Consider the following 13800-nt stretch of genomic DNA (forward strand, 5'->3'; position numbering starts at 1 on the left):
TATTTTTAGTAGAGAAGTAATATCAAAATAAAATGTTGCTTTGATTCCGTGTTACCAGTCTGTCGCACACAGAACAACAGGTTGGTGTAATAAACTAATAACTGCGGTTTAACTGCAACTTTTACATTTCTTCAAGAATCTAAAATAGTAAATTTCAAACTGCAGCAGTAGTCGGGTCTGTCAAAAATGAACTCCATTGCGCACCTCATACATGAAAATAAGTTCATGCCTTTTAGTAAGCTTAGATGCAGGCTGCAGTGAGCTTTTTTGTTAGTACTGAAATGTGGGTAAGCTTGCCATAATAAGCCTTGTAGCCCTTTTTTATAGGCACATCCATATATCCATTGAAATGAAGGACAATATTTTCATCCCTACTGAGCATCATGTTTGCAGCTATAATCCTCAAATTATGGCTTCAGCAGTGGCACAACCAGGCATGGTGCGGGGGGCACACTGGGCACGTGCTTAAGATGTGTCACAAGTGGTGTTTGCGGTACACCAGAGTCATGACAGACCTATGATGTCTGAGAATGACCAATATTCTATTCATTAGCAGGAGTATTCTAACATTCGTGCCAAACGAGGAAGAACTGTCCGTTATTTCTTGTTTGTTTAAATCTAAAATTGAAGTTAATTTAGCAGTTGACTGTTGCAGTCATTTGGATGTTTTGCATGCATTTCACTAAGAAGACTAAGAGCTAAGACTTTCTTTTATTGCCATGGCCTTGACTGTCTTGATGTTGTTTTGCACCATGCCCTTGTGTTGACTTTTGCATACAATATTTTTCAGGCACCCGCTTTGTATAACGCAAGAAAGCAGCTGCAAGGACACGAGGATGTGAAAGAGCCAGTGCAGAGGAGCCAATGCCAAAAAATCAAAACATATTGGCATGCACTTTGGACAAGAAAACTAGTATGTGGGTATATTGGGTGTACCATTTGACCAAATGTATACAAACTCAAGATACAGTATGTTACACCAAGATGAAAATTCTTACGTGCTCCAGGCAGTCATCTTAACATGGTATATTTATGTAATGTCTCCGATTGGAAAGTCAAATCAAGTATGCTCTCTGGAGACAAACACATAGCAGCAAGTGTGATTGAAAGGTTAGAAATGTGTTTTAAAAAAGCTGATTAGTTCTGAGAAGTGACTGCTTTTTGTCTTGCCTCTCAACAGATACATCCATATGATAAAAAAATAGTGGTACAATGAAATTGCATATTTGCTTAGTGACATGATACATACTTGCAATGAGCACGGTGCCTGTGTTTACTATAAAAAACAACAGCCCATGCTTCGTTAGGTTAGACCCACTACAACATGCAGGCATGGGTGATTGGAACTTTTTTTTATTTCTGTGTCGTGAGGTTTATTTACGTGCGTATAGGTGCAATGGCACGCAGTATGGCTAGTACAAAAAAAAAGGGGGGGGGGGGCTCAGATATATGTAGCTCACTGTACACGACACAGGGCAAAGGAAATCCGTGTTCAGCAACTATGTTAAATGCCATGTACGTAAATTTTACAACGCTACTCATTCGAAGCGCGCACAGGTGCATATTGAAGAAAAGTTTTCCAGGGTACATAATTTAGTGCGTCATTTACACTAATTTTGCTCTATCCACAAGACATCATGATTTGAACATACTGCATGGAAAAACCTAGAACGAATTAAATTGTGTGTCAGCTTCGTGTGTATACATAAAGTCATTCCTATGCATTAGGTTTTTCGCGTAATGCATTACCTGTTGACAGCCTATCTTATCATGTGTACTCTGTTTACATTACAGTTGTTTATTAGTTTACTCATTTGTTTTGCAACTTATGAAATGCCGGTGCATATATATTTTCAACATTTGACATAACCCTGTATGTTTTGTAGGGACAACCCAGGACGTGCATTTCTCAGCACCCAGTCAACTGCCAGAAGTGACTTGAACACAGGCCACCAGTAAGTGGACATCAGTTGCAATTTCACATTATGAAGTTGCTGCTGCCTTGTACTGCCTCGGCTGCTGCCTTGTACTGAGGCTTTTTTTTTTTAATGAGATGGTGGTGTCGTTCTAATGTACATTTTGACCACAAAGGTGCGATCATGTCTCGCAGAGGCATATATGGTTGCTATTCTCTGCGAGGGACGTGTTCTCGTGTTCGTGAAGCATTTGTGTTTGGCAGTATTGTCGCCCAATAAGTCAGATATAATTACTGTAACTCGCCACTGCCGGCAAGTAGTTGCGAGAAACACAATATATTATGACGCTGTAAAGTTATTTCATTAATTCGAAGGAAAATTTTGCAGTGGGAAAAAGGGTTGCTATTCCACGTAAACATGTCTTTTTCTCACAAGGTATTTAACCAAACTGTGGATGCGCGAAATTCGTGACTTATGAATAGATTTTAATTCATCCTTTAGTAATGCTTCTAAAAGAGACTAGAAATAGCATGTGACTAACTCTCCAATCAGCAGATCATACACTTACAGTCATAAGTGGTAGTTCCATGCAGTCTCGCACTCTATATAACCTTTCCTTTTAGCACCATTGGAACTGGCGGCTGCGTTTTCAGAAGGAGGAGTGCACTTGGCACTGTATATGTATGTGTGAAGTCGGTTTTCTTTGTATGTGTTGGCTCACTGATACAAACAGTGCAAAAATCAGTTGTACCATGAGGCTGACGCCGCCTTCTGCTGCTAGAAATGCGGCACTTCATATTTTATAGTACTGCATGACATTTAAATAAAAGCTAGCACATAAAATGATCAAAAAAACTAACCGCTGTTATAGCTATTTTCTTCAAAGAAAGCTTGTCCTTTACGGGCTGTGTTAATCTGAGCTCTCCACCGATGTTTCAGTAATGAATCCCTTAGTGAGTGAGAGATTGGGGGCAATTAATTGTGTTAGTCTTTAAATGGTGTTCTAATTATGTGTATTTGTTCCAACAAAGTTGTCTAGATTACTTTATTGTGTAGTGTAAAGCTTATGAAACCATAAGCAACTAGTGAGTTACTAACATGCATATGCATTTGTCACTATACAGGTGGCACTCGGCTGTACCACTGCAGTGCTGTGGAAATTGCCAGCACCAGCGGCTTTGCAACAGCTCTTTCACAGCATGTCGGTATGTGCTAATTTATAGTTATGTTGGGATGGGTTAGTATTATGGACTACTGCTACTCTGTATTGTGACAGATCCATATGATAAGTGATGTAATGGACACAGTGAAAACCTGTGAATGTTTTACTATGGTAAATAAAAAGGCTCTCCTTTTCGTCACTGGAGCAGGGGAGAAGAGCATGCAGGCACTCCTGAATGTACATATATTTCAAAACATGAGAGAGACATATATATATATATATATATATATATATATATATATATATATATATATATATATACATACATACATACAATTAAACTGAAGGCAGGGACATTCCATCTTTCATTTTGAATTGACTTGTACAGCGCAAAAATACAACACTGACCACAGAGAAGCCCACATGTTAACAGGTTTGATACACACAATAATTCAACAGATTTAATACTTCAGGTGTGCTATTTTACGCCAGGAGAAGGGAAAGGGGACACAACCAGAAAAAAGTGGAGTGGAAAAGAAAGGAATCGTGCCAAAAAGCATGAGAAACATCGTGCAGCCAGGATCGCCAGTAGGACATCTGAAAAGCACTCTGATAAAATTACATACAGGGCAACCTTACGTATTGTTTGTTTCAATCAACTCAGATCACATGCAGCCATTACTGCAATCAAGTTGTTTCCTTATGTCATGAGGGAATGAGGGCCAAAAAAACTGTTTAGAGCTGAAGGATTATGTTCCATGCTAGCCTCATTACCTGCTCTTTATCATATTGTTATCAGCTGCTTATGTTAGGGACAAAAAGTAAGAGTACAAGGTCTTTCCTGATTCGCCATTTCACACAACATGTCTTTGTGACTATATCTACATGCAGATGATCCATAGATAAAAAATATTCAGTACAGTAGAATCTCATTACAAGATACACTTGGTTGTAAGAGACATATGAAAATGGTTTGGTTGGTTTTTCGATGTTTGCCACGTTAACAACACTGTACACAAGAGACACCTTTGTTACTAACGACTTTTTAAGTATTCACTACTTCGAAGGGACACAACCGAGGCACATTCACTTCATGCACCTTGTGTGCTCTGAAGGGCGTAAAGATCACGCAATCCTCACACAAGTCAATTGCGCGTGTCTCTTTAGCATGGACTAGAAAAGGAAGGCAACGAGGACAGTGCAGGGCAGAAAGTGTCGACAGTTGAAGCTGACGAGCATCTAAGAGCACCTCAAAGGCACTGCGAGCAACAAGGCTTGGAAAGTGAAGTGTTTAACTTCCAGAAGTTAGGAAGGAAGCTAACACAATCTACAGTCACTAAAAAGCTGTGAATGCCTTCTTTAAAGGGCCCCTAGGCCACCGAGGTTGAAATTTATTTGTGATGTTGCAGTTGTACATGTTAAGGCAACGAACACGTAGCCATGAGAGTTTTTCGAAACGGTGCAGTAATAGTGGAGCTACGTGTTTGATTATCAAAAAGTAGTCACCGCTCATTTTACTCTTTCATCTGGTACACGCCTTCTGGATAGTATCGTCTTTTCCTCGCCTAGTATACCTCCAAATGTTACGGGACAGGCCATCACCAACGATCTCTGTTACTGCAGCGCAGGCCCGTCGTCCTGCGAGGGGTGGCGCTAATGACCTCGCCAATACAATGGAACTGTATGGTGACTCTAATTGAAGAGCCTCATAGGGAGACCCTTCTGTTGGCGTTTCTGTTCTTTGCCCCCATTGGCTGCCCACAATGGCATCGCGAGCAACGCGACGAGGAAGGAGTGTGTATTTGCTTGCAGGCCTTGCCGGCAGTCGTACACTTTCGTTCGACCAATCGACAGCACCGGAAACTGGTGAATCATCAGAGACAGCCTGGTGATGTCAGGACAAACTGGGGGGTGCAGGATAGGTCCAGAGAGGCGCACGGAGTCGTTTTCTTCATATTGTGGTGCTCCCACAGTGCTACGCACTGTGGCGTTTGGCATCGTCAATTGTGACGGCATTCTGATTTTGATGCGCGTGGTTACTTGAAATGTTCAAAAAATGTTGAGAAGTGGTTTAGGGGCCCTTTAAGCCACCCTGAGCAATTATTCCTTCAGATATATCTAAACATACTTTAGTGATGATGCATAATAAAGTGATCTAGTCTGGCTCCTCAGTGTTTTAGAATTTTTGATATTGAGAGACATGTTTCCCGTGCCTCTTGAGTATCTCTTCTGAGGCTTAACTGTAATGCACACACACAATTGTGTAACTCCTCCTGCAAGTATTATTCATTAAGCCTGTCACTGATGTGCAAAGCTTGTGGTTAAGTTTTGATGTCCGTAGTTTTTAGAGCTATGTTTATTAATTCACGCTGTTATTGGTTCTTCGATGCAGGAGACAATGCCTACGAAATTATTGGCCCTGATGACGAGAGCCCTCAAGGGGCAAACGACATCTCTGTTGCGGAAGTGAGCCCGATACCACGTGAAGTTACCATGACAGGTGGCACGGCAGCAATAGATACAGAGACGGCCATGTCTACTGCAGCTGCAACAGTGTACGAGGCAAGCAGCAGTGTCAGAAGGAACCGCACCAGGCCTGGTAGAGCAACATGTGTGCTATCACTGTGACTTTTTGTAGTGCATACAACTCATTTGCTCAACATACGAAAGCTTTTCACCACGACTGTGAGCCATTGTTCTTGTGCAGCAAGTGCAAAGTGTGCAACAAGCATCACTTTAAGATATGAAAACATATTACCGTTGTTGCCTCCCCAGCCAGCCCACATAGCGACAACAATGTGGAACACATGGTGGGACACACCTCTTCCCCATTAGAAGATAGTAGAGACTGTCAGTGTTGTTGTTAGATTAACTGGTCTTTGTAGGCAACTAGAAGGACAACACAGGTGTCATAAGATTGTTGTTTATGTTGTTGTTGAAGAGGTAAAAAAGAAGTTTGATGCAGCTGAAGTGCCAACTGATATTGAGCAAATCGAGAACAAGCACCTGAAAAAGCAACACTATCGAAATTTGGGTATCTGTGTGCCGCCAACTCTGGTAAGGATGGCATAGGACAGAAGTGTGATGAAAATCACATAGACACTGCTGTTCCATCACTGGTCACAGTGAGCTGTGACTTGTAGGGCAAGAGAGTCAACTGAAATGAACATTATGGCATAGTGTCATGCTCCCATGTGACCACTTTCCATGTTATTTTGCATGATACAGCTCAACCTCCAGAAACGAGACTGCAACTTGTCTGTAAAAAGCTTTCACAAAAGATTATAACACTATTAACACAGCAGTATCTTCTTTTTTTGTGGGTTCGAGGTTCCCGGGTGTCCATTAATGCAAAAATTGCGGAAAAAAAGAACATGTGTCGTACTTGCACCTTTTTAACATGTACGAGGGGGACAGAACTTTTCTAGTCATGCATCTTCATCATACTATCAAGTTTTTAAATGCCTTTTATAATTATTATTAGCAGTTATATCTGAGTGCATTGTATGCATTTAGCAGGTGTAAAATCAGGTCAGTTGGATCAGATGCCTTATCTGCAAGGGAGCCCTATATTCAAGAAATTTGAATTAATATAGGTACGTTAGAGACGCAGTCTTTCAGCACTTTATTGCGTGTGGTTTAAGCATTGCTCAATACTTTTGTGGATGACAGTTTCAACCGGCACAGCACTGCGCTTTGTCACGGTCATGTATCTTCAAAGCGGTGTTTACCATTTGTGTTGATCTGTTTGTGTATTCATAGAGCAAGTTCTTTATTTTTTTCCGCATTCTTGTGCTTGCACTAAGCTTGTATAAGGCAGGTACAAAATGGGCGTCACTATAACGAACTGTTCTGTTGAGCTTACACTTGCAAATAATAGTGTTCAGATGGCCGCACTTCTATGCAGGTGCACCGATAGCTTTGTGTATGTTCTCATGTTTGTATAAAGCTTATATAAGCTAGTTACAAAATGTATGTCACTAAACATTGTGATATTCTTTAAAGAACTGCTTGGTTGGTTTTACACTTGTGAATTAGTATTGAGGCGGTGGTATTTCCATGTAGGCCCACTGCTAGCTTTCTGTGTGCTCACGTGTTCGTATTAAGCTTTTACAAGGGAGTTACAGCATGTACGTCACTAAGCGCTGTGATATTTTTAAAGAACTGCTTTGTTGGTTTTACACCTGTGAGTAATAGTACTCGGGTGGCACTAGTCATGTGTAGGTACACAGGGACCATTTGTATACATTATGCTCATGTAAAGCAGTTACAAAGTGTATGTCACTAATCACTGTGATATTTGTTGAAGAATTGCTGTGATGGTTTTACACTTGTGAATAATAGTGGTCAGGATACAGTACTTGCGATGTATAGTTGAATTTATACAGTGCCAAGACATGGGCTGTATACGTACCAAAAGAAATGTATGTCATTATATTGTTGTGATTATTACTGCTTGGATTTTATTAAACTCTAATAACATTTTTTCTTGTATCTATTGAGGTATGGCAATTTGTCATGCAACCAAACTGAGGACCTGAACTTGTGCATACAAATAAACAGGTAATTTAAGAGTATACTGCTCATATTCTGCGAAACCAGTTTAACAAATCTTGTACTACAATGCTGAAAAAATGACAGAGCTGACAGGGATGTACAGAAAGAGTTCTGCACTGGCTGAAGGACTGCCCCACACTGGAGTTGGTAATGTTGCGTTTATTGGAGTAGAACAGTAAGTGAGCTTCTGTTAAAAATGTGACAGTCAATGCAGAAACATAAGGCAGACGAGCAGATGTGGCACATTTTTTTCAGGGCCCTCCATGCCTACTACTGCATTTCTAGTCTTCCTGTGCTCTTCGTATAAGCCCCTGTTCAGCGAAGGTTTTTACTCCATGACAGTTGTTCTACTGGGTTCGTAGCAATATTGAAGAAAAAAATGCAATGGTTTTCAAGAACTTTCGAGGCCCCGACACAGTAACTTCAAGGACCTCGTGCGATTTTTTTAGTAGTTTGGACAGGCAATAACTTGTTCAACAACATCGTTAACTTTAATGCAAACACAAGAAAACAAAACAAATCGCATTTCACTGATTTCAAACATTTGAACGACTGCTAATTTGCCTTTGACCGCCAATCACTAAATGCACACAAGGAAGCATTTCAAGAAAGCGCTCAGTTTTTCTGCAATAGCCCAATTAACTACTTGGACCTGCAACATTTGCAGTTTTTGAATACTGTTTGGTTTGACAGTGTATGTGATATCATCTGTTGCCTCAGCTTTTCATCACCATTAAGCAATAGTCATTTGTAATTTCCTTTTATTGTGTCTGTAGCTCTCAATTTACTCATCACGGCTTTTCTTTGAATGCCTCAACTGTTAAGCTTCCTGCTTGCGCTCCTCCAAGTACATTTGTCGCCGGTTCCATGTGCCTAAAACTGGTATCTGAAGCTCCTTTGTAATTTCAACTTTAAGGATGTCGCTTTCCTTCTATTACCTCCACAGACAATTCTCTGTGACATGCGAAGAGTGTCACAGAAGGGAAAAAATACCACTTGGCAATGTCTGCTATGTCTAGCCAAGTGTACAAATTTAAGGACTTTCCAGTACTTCTAAAAATTCCAGGGTTTTCAATGCCTTGAAAATGGCATTTTAGAAATAAAGGGTTTTCAAGGATCGCTACAAACGCTGGTTTCTAGCACCTAAATAATTTTACAAGCTTATTTTGGCATGGAGTTCGGAAATTCATGCTTTTTAGCTAACGCTGCACTATCTCTGTACATTGAAGCCACGAGAGCGCAACCATTCTGGAGTAAAGAAAAATACTGAAAGCTTTTAATACCACTCTTTTTCTATGGAGCTTCGTATTGTCTAGTTAGGTTTACGAATGTGCCTGGTTTTGGTGGGCGCTTCTTCGACATTTTCTGTGAGAAGTAGATGACTAACCCCCGTATTCAGAAATGTATATTAATACAAAGCTCATGCTTGACTATATAAACTACGCCTGGTGCAAACGTCCCCCAGACGCTCACTGCCTTTCTTTTGGTGCGTTCACGACTTGCGTCATTTAGATCAAGTCAAGCATGGACTTCAAGTTATGATGCATTTCTGAATATGGGGTAAGCGTGCGCAATTCCGGGCAGCGCATTGTGCCATTGACACTGAGAGGAAACGGAGAAAACAAAGTTAACGCCCTATACTCCTAAACTTTCGCCTACCTGTGGTGTGCGTGTATCGTGGAAGAAAAAACAGCGGAAACACCAGGACGAAAAAAAGCATCAACCACACCAGCGCTTCGTGGTGTTGTCCATGTTTTTGCGTCGTCCTTGTGTTGCGCTGTTTCGTCTAAAATACTCAACCAACTAGCCGGCAAGTCTCTCCTGTGCATATATATTGAACACACGTATGAATGTAGATGGTCTTCGAAGCTTTTAGCACGAGCACTGCCACAGGATACGAGGAGTGCACGCGTAACAAGTGGACACATTGGTCTTTTAAACATGCGTGCCAATGCATGTGACGCGGCTATCGGCATAAGCAGTCTCCAAATGCTGGATTACATGCTCTTCGAAACGCTAACGATCCGCTGCTAATGCAGGACAACAGCTCACAGCGGACTGAACCAAACTCTAAACTAATGCACTTGAAAAGAACGCCTACACGGCAGCGTGAGGCGCGTCGAAATGCCTGGTACTGGCGTCGCAGTTGACCACATACGAATGGAACTGGCGGAAAAAATAAACAGAAATGCTCACCAGTATACGCGCGACTTAAATTCACATACGTGGATGGTTGGCACGATACTTTGTATCCGCGTATTTTCGGAGAACATATAATGCATGAACTGGAAAAGCACTCGATCGTGAGCTGAACGGCACATTTGTTATTTTCCTGGGGTGACGACAAGCCGTGAATAGTTCTCACGTCGTCGTCTACGTTGTATTCCTCCGTTAGTCGTAGCAAGGAATGGAAATGATGCAAACGCAAACGTATTCCAGTACACAACAGCACAGCACACTGCAGAGAAACTCCACCCACTGCAGCCGATTCCTCAAATACATTTCTTGTGTATATAAGATCTAAAACAACACGACTGACCGTGGTGGTTCTGTGGTGTAATGGTTAGGATGTGTGCTTTGAATTGTATAGATGCGAGTGTACGCGGGTTCGAATCCACGTGATGTATAGACCAATATGGTTCTCCAGATAAGTGTGCGATGCCCTCGACTACTGTGTTCTATTTAGACTATGTGTCTCCTGATTGTGAAATATGCGAAGATATTTGCGGATTGAATGTGCAGTGGCTTTTTTTTCTCCGCAATGGCGTTCGGGAGACGCATAGGGCGATTCCGAGCAGTCTCGACTCATGGCAGGCAGCAAATAGCCAGGAAAAATGACTTTAAAATCCTGCATAACATTGCTCACGCCTATTCTGAAGGCCGCTTGGAATTGGGCCACTGAGTCTGAGGAGCCGCCTAGGGAACGGTGTATCAGCGACCCTAAATTAATCTGATTTCCTGCCTGCATGCGTGGCCAGGACTTCGCTAAGAGGGTATTAGGAAGAGTACTAGCACTCTGTTTGGGGGAGTAGAAGTACTCGGTCTGGTGGAGTGCCATTACCCCTACGGTGAGAGTATTACCACTCTGCGGAAGAGTACTAGCACTCCCTGTGGGAAGAGTATTATCACTCTGCAGAAGAGTACTAGCAATCCCTTGCGGTGGAGTAACAAAACTCTATCAACAGGAGTTGACCTACTCTCTCTCAAAGAGGGTCGATGTACTCTCGAAAAGAGAGTGAAATATGGGACACGCCGCTACTCCCTCAAAGGGAGTGCCCGGCACTCTCTTAGTTATTAGAGTGTAGTTGCTTTCTTCGCTCTGATGTCGGTGACTTCTGGCCTGCTAGACCCTTTACTTTCCGCAAACCGGCTTCAACAACAGCCCTAACAACTGAGAGATGGAAACCTGCGGCTGGTAACCTCTCAGCCTGCTGTTTCAGGCTGTACGCCACGCGGTGGTGGCAGCTATTCTGCACTTCGTCGAGAAGCCGTCCAACTGCCACACCCCTCTTGACCAATTTAGACTGATTAGAGTCATACGTCATTACCGCTTTTTAGGTCTGGTAACTGTCATGAAAGGTCGGGTGTAAGTCGATGAGTCTGATTCCTTTATAATCCGTCCATTCTTATGTGAAATATAAACCATGAGAGCATTCCTTTATCCCAGATAAAATACCTTGTGCTATACCATCTACTTTGTCCCCTGGTAAAAGCCTTAGAGAGATAAAAAAATTGTCAGTGTAGCTAAAGACACGCACCACATGATCGTTGTTCAAGGTTGTTTTCGCTATGCCAGAGAAGGGGGCTGTGAACTTGCCGTAATTCGTCTTTACGGCAGGTAAAAGAAGATTATTGCGCATGAAATACCGGGTGCTGTTGTTGTTAGTAATGTGTTCAAGATCAATGCATTCAATGAAGATGACGTTTGTGATGATATATGCAAACATGGATAATTTTTGACGGAATAAATGTCGTAACGGGCGAATGTTAAGTTTAGGAAATAGTGACGTGTGAGACAAATCAAACGGGCTGAAAGTCATTAATCACATAGCGTGGTTGTAAAGTCGCTGCAGACGTTCAATATGCGTAGAATTCGTATTGGCCGATGACGATGCACAATACGATTGATGGGTATGAATGTAAGCGAAATGCAAAGATCGTAGAATGTTATGTGGAAAGTAAGTTCTTGTCTTTACGATAATTTTGATGCCACATTCAAACTTTTTCACAAGTGATCGGGCATCTCCATAAAATTTTAGTTCAGTATCTCACATGACACCGAGGAACCGCGCTTCGTTCCAAACTTTTATGACGTAATCGCCAATATCAATAGGTGGGACGTCGATCTAACTTCGTTGGGAATGGAATACCATAAATATCGATTTAGTAGGATTAATGTGCAGATTATTATTTTGGCACCATAAATAATATTGTTTAAGTCGTTGTTAAGGTTAGACTAGAGTTTGAGAATTGATTTACTCGATGTAAAGATGGCTGTGTCATAACCGAAAAGTATGCACTTGGTATTAGCAAGAATAGTCGGTAGGACATTAATTGACATCAAAAAATAAAAGTTGGCTAAAATGTGACCCCTGTGGGACACCTACGTTAATTAACCGGGACGATCAGAGATGGCCATTAACCTGTACCTTTTGAGACCGGTTACTCAAATAGTGCCTTATAAAGTTTAGGGGAGGACCAGACCTACCAAATGATTCGAGTTTAACAAGTTGGTGTGCAATGGTTTATCGTGTTGAATGCCTTCGTCAGATCGAGGAAACAGCACCCACAATTATCCGTCTGTCAATCTAGTTTGCTTGAAATTTCTTCAGTAAAAGTAATAAATGCAGTTCGGTTGAACATATTTGGTGAAATCCAAATTGCTGAGAATACAAAAGGTTAAATTTATTGAAGTAGCGCATTATTCGAGTGTGTAAATGGTTTTCAATTGCTTTACCAAAAAAGGAAGGCTACAAATTGGCCGGCAATTCCCTATTGAAGTTTGATCACCCTTTCCTGATTATAGGAACTATTCTACCAACCTTAAGACCGCTCGAAAGAACCCTTCCAGAAAACAGTTTGTTAATAAATACTGCTAAACTGACAATATTTCATGCGAAATGAGTTTTCGTATGAATTTTGCATTAGTAGAAATAATGATCCAATTCTTCAAATTGGATCATTAATAGATGAGATGTAAATATTTGTAATGATGCTAACCCGTGATTGGAGGAAATTGTAGGCCATTGAAAAGTACAGCCTTCCGCTGGTTGCCTTTGACGCCACCATTTCGCGAAACTCTTTTGTCTCGCGCTTTCCCGAACAGACAGGAACCACGAGAGCAGCACGCAAACCTCCCCACGTCCGCACGCAAGAATCAGGATGCGTGCGCACGCAGCGGTCGCATACGCATCACGTAAAGTTCGTGTTGCATTCTGCACATGCGCAATTTTCACAACGTAGTGATCTTATGTACGCAACGCTGTCGCTTACGCAACTTGCGCATTACTAAAACTGTCTAATTTAAGCAACTCTAGCGCCCATGCAATGAAATCTGCAACAGCAAGGCCGCTGCCATGCGGCTACTATGCGCCGCCCCGCATGCGCCGATGACGAGATGCAATTCAGATGAGACGCGCAATCAACGCGATACGGATCCTCCCTTCATTGTGGGGGCGCAATCTAGTTCCGGCGCCTTCAAAAGCTTCTTTTAACGCCAGATCAAAATTAACTAAATTTCTTTTGTAAACTGCCATTCAATATTTCTCAAAAATACGCGGAATAAGCTTTCCAAATAGTCCGTATGGACATCCTCGTGCAAATGCTATAGTTTCCGTATCATATATTGAATATTGCTAGCCTGACAGAAATGGGACGCAGGAACTTGGGGATGCCTTTGCGGTTGCCACATCGCGCAGATTTATTCTGAAGTGTTTAGCGGTAAATTGATTACCATGGCATGCCTTAGTGCGCTATCAAGCTACGTAATGGACAGGCAAATTTACTTCACTTGGCGAAGCGACAAGTCTAGAAGTTCTTAATAGTACGAAAGAAGATCTATATAGAAAGACACGGGCTGCGGGTGTTTTACGTCAATTATATTTGATCACTATTGGTGTATACGCAGTTCCGTTCGGGAACTGAAGAGAAACTTCTGTAGACATT

The 13800-nt window shown here is 41.7% G+C and overlaps 1 protein-coding gene across 6 annotated transcripts in view; it reads left to right on the forward strand.

The window, feature by feature from the left end:
* LOC139049428 (uncharacterized) overlaps window positions 1-13800 on the forward strand; it is a 143234-nt gene that overhangs the window by 40185 nt on the left and 89249 nt on the right. Inside the window, exon 3 of one of the 6 annotated variants that reach the window (XM_070524752.1) lies at window positions 5471-5560. The exons of the other annotated variants lie outside the window; for them this stretch is intronic. The gene's annotated coding sequence lies outside the window, so the exon portion shown is untranslated. Of the gene's footprint in view, window positions 1-5470; window positions 5561-13800 lie in introns of those variants that run through there. 6 annotated transcript variants of the gene reach the window in all.

The sequence above is a fragment of the Dermacentor albipictus genome, chromosome 9 (genome assembly GCF_038994185.2).
Source record: "Dermacentor albipictus isolate Rhodes 1998 colony chromosome 9, USDA_Dalb.pri_finalv2, whole genome shotgun sequence".
NCBI lineage: Eukaryota > Metazoa > Arthropoda > Arachnida > Ixodida > Ixodidae > Dermacentor > Dermacentor albipictus.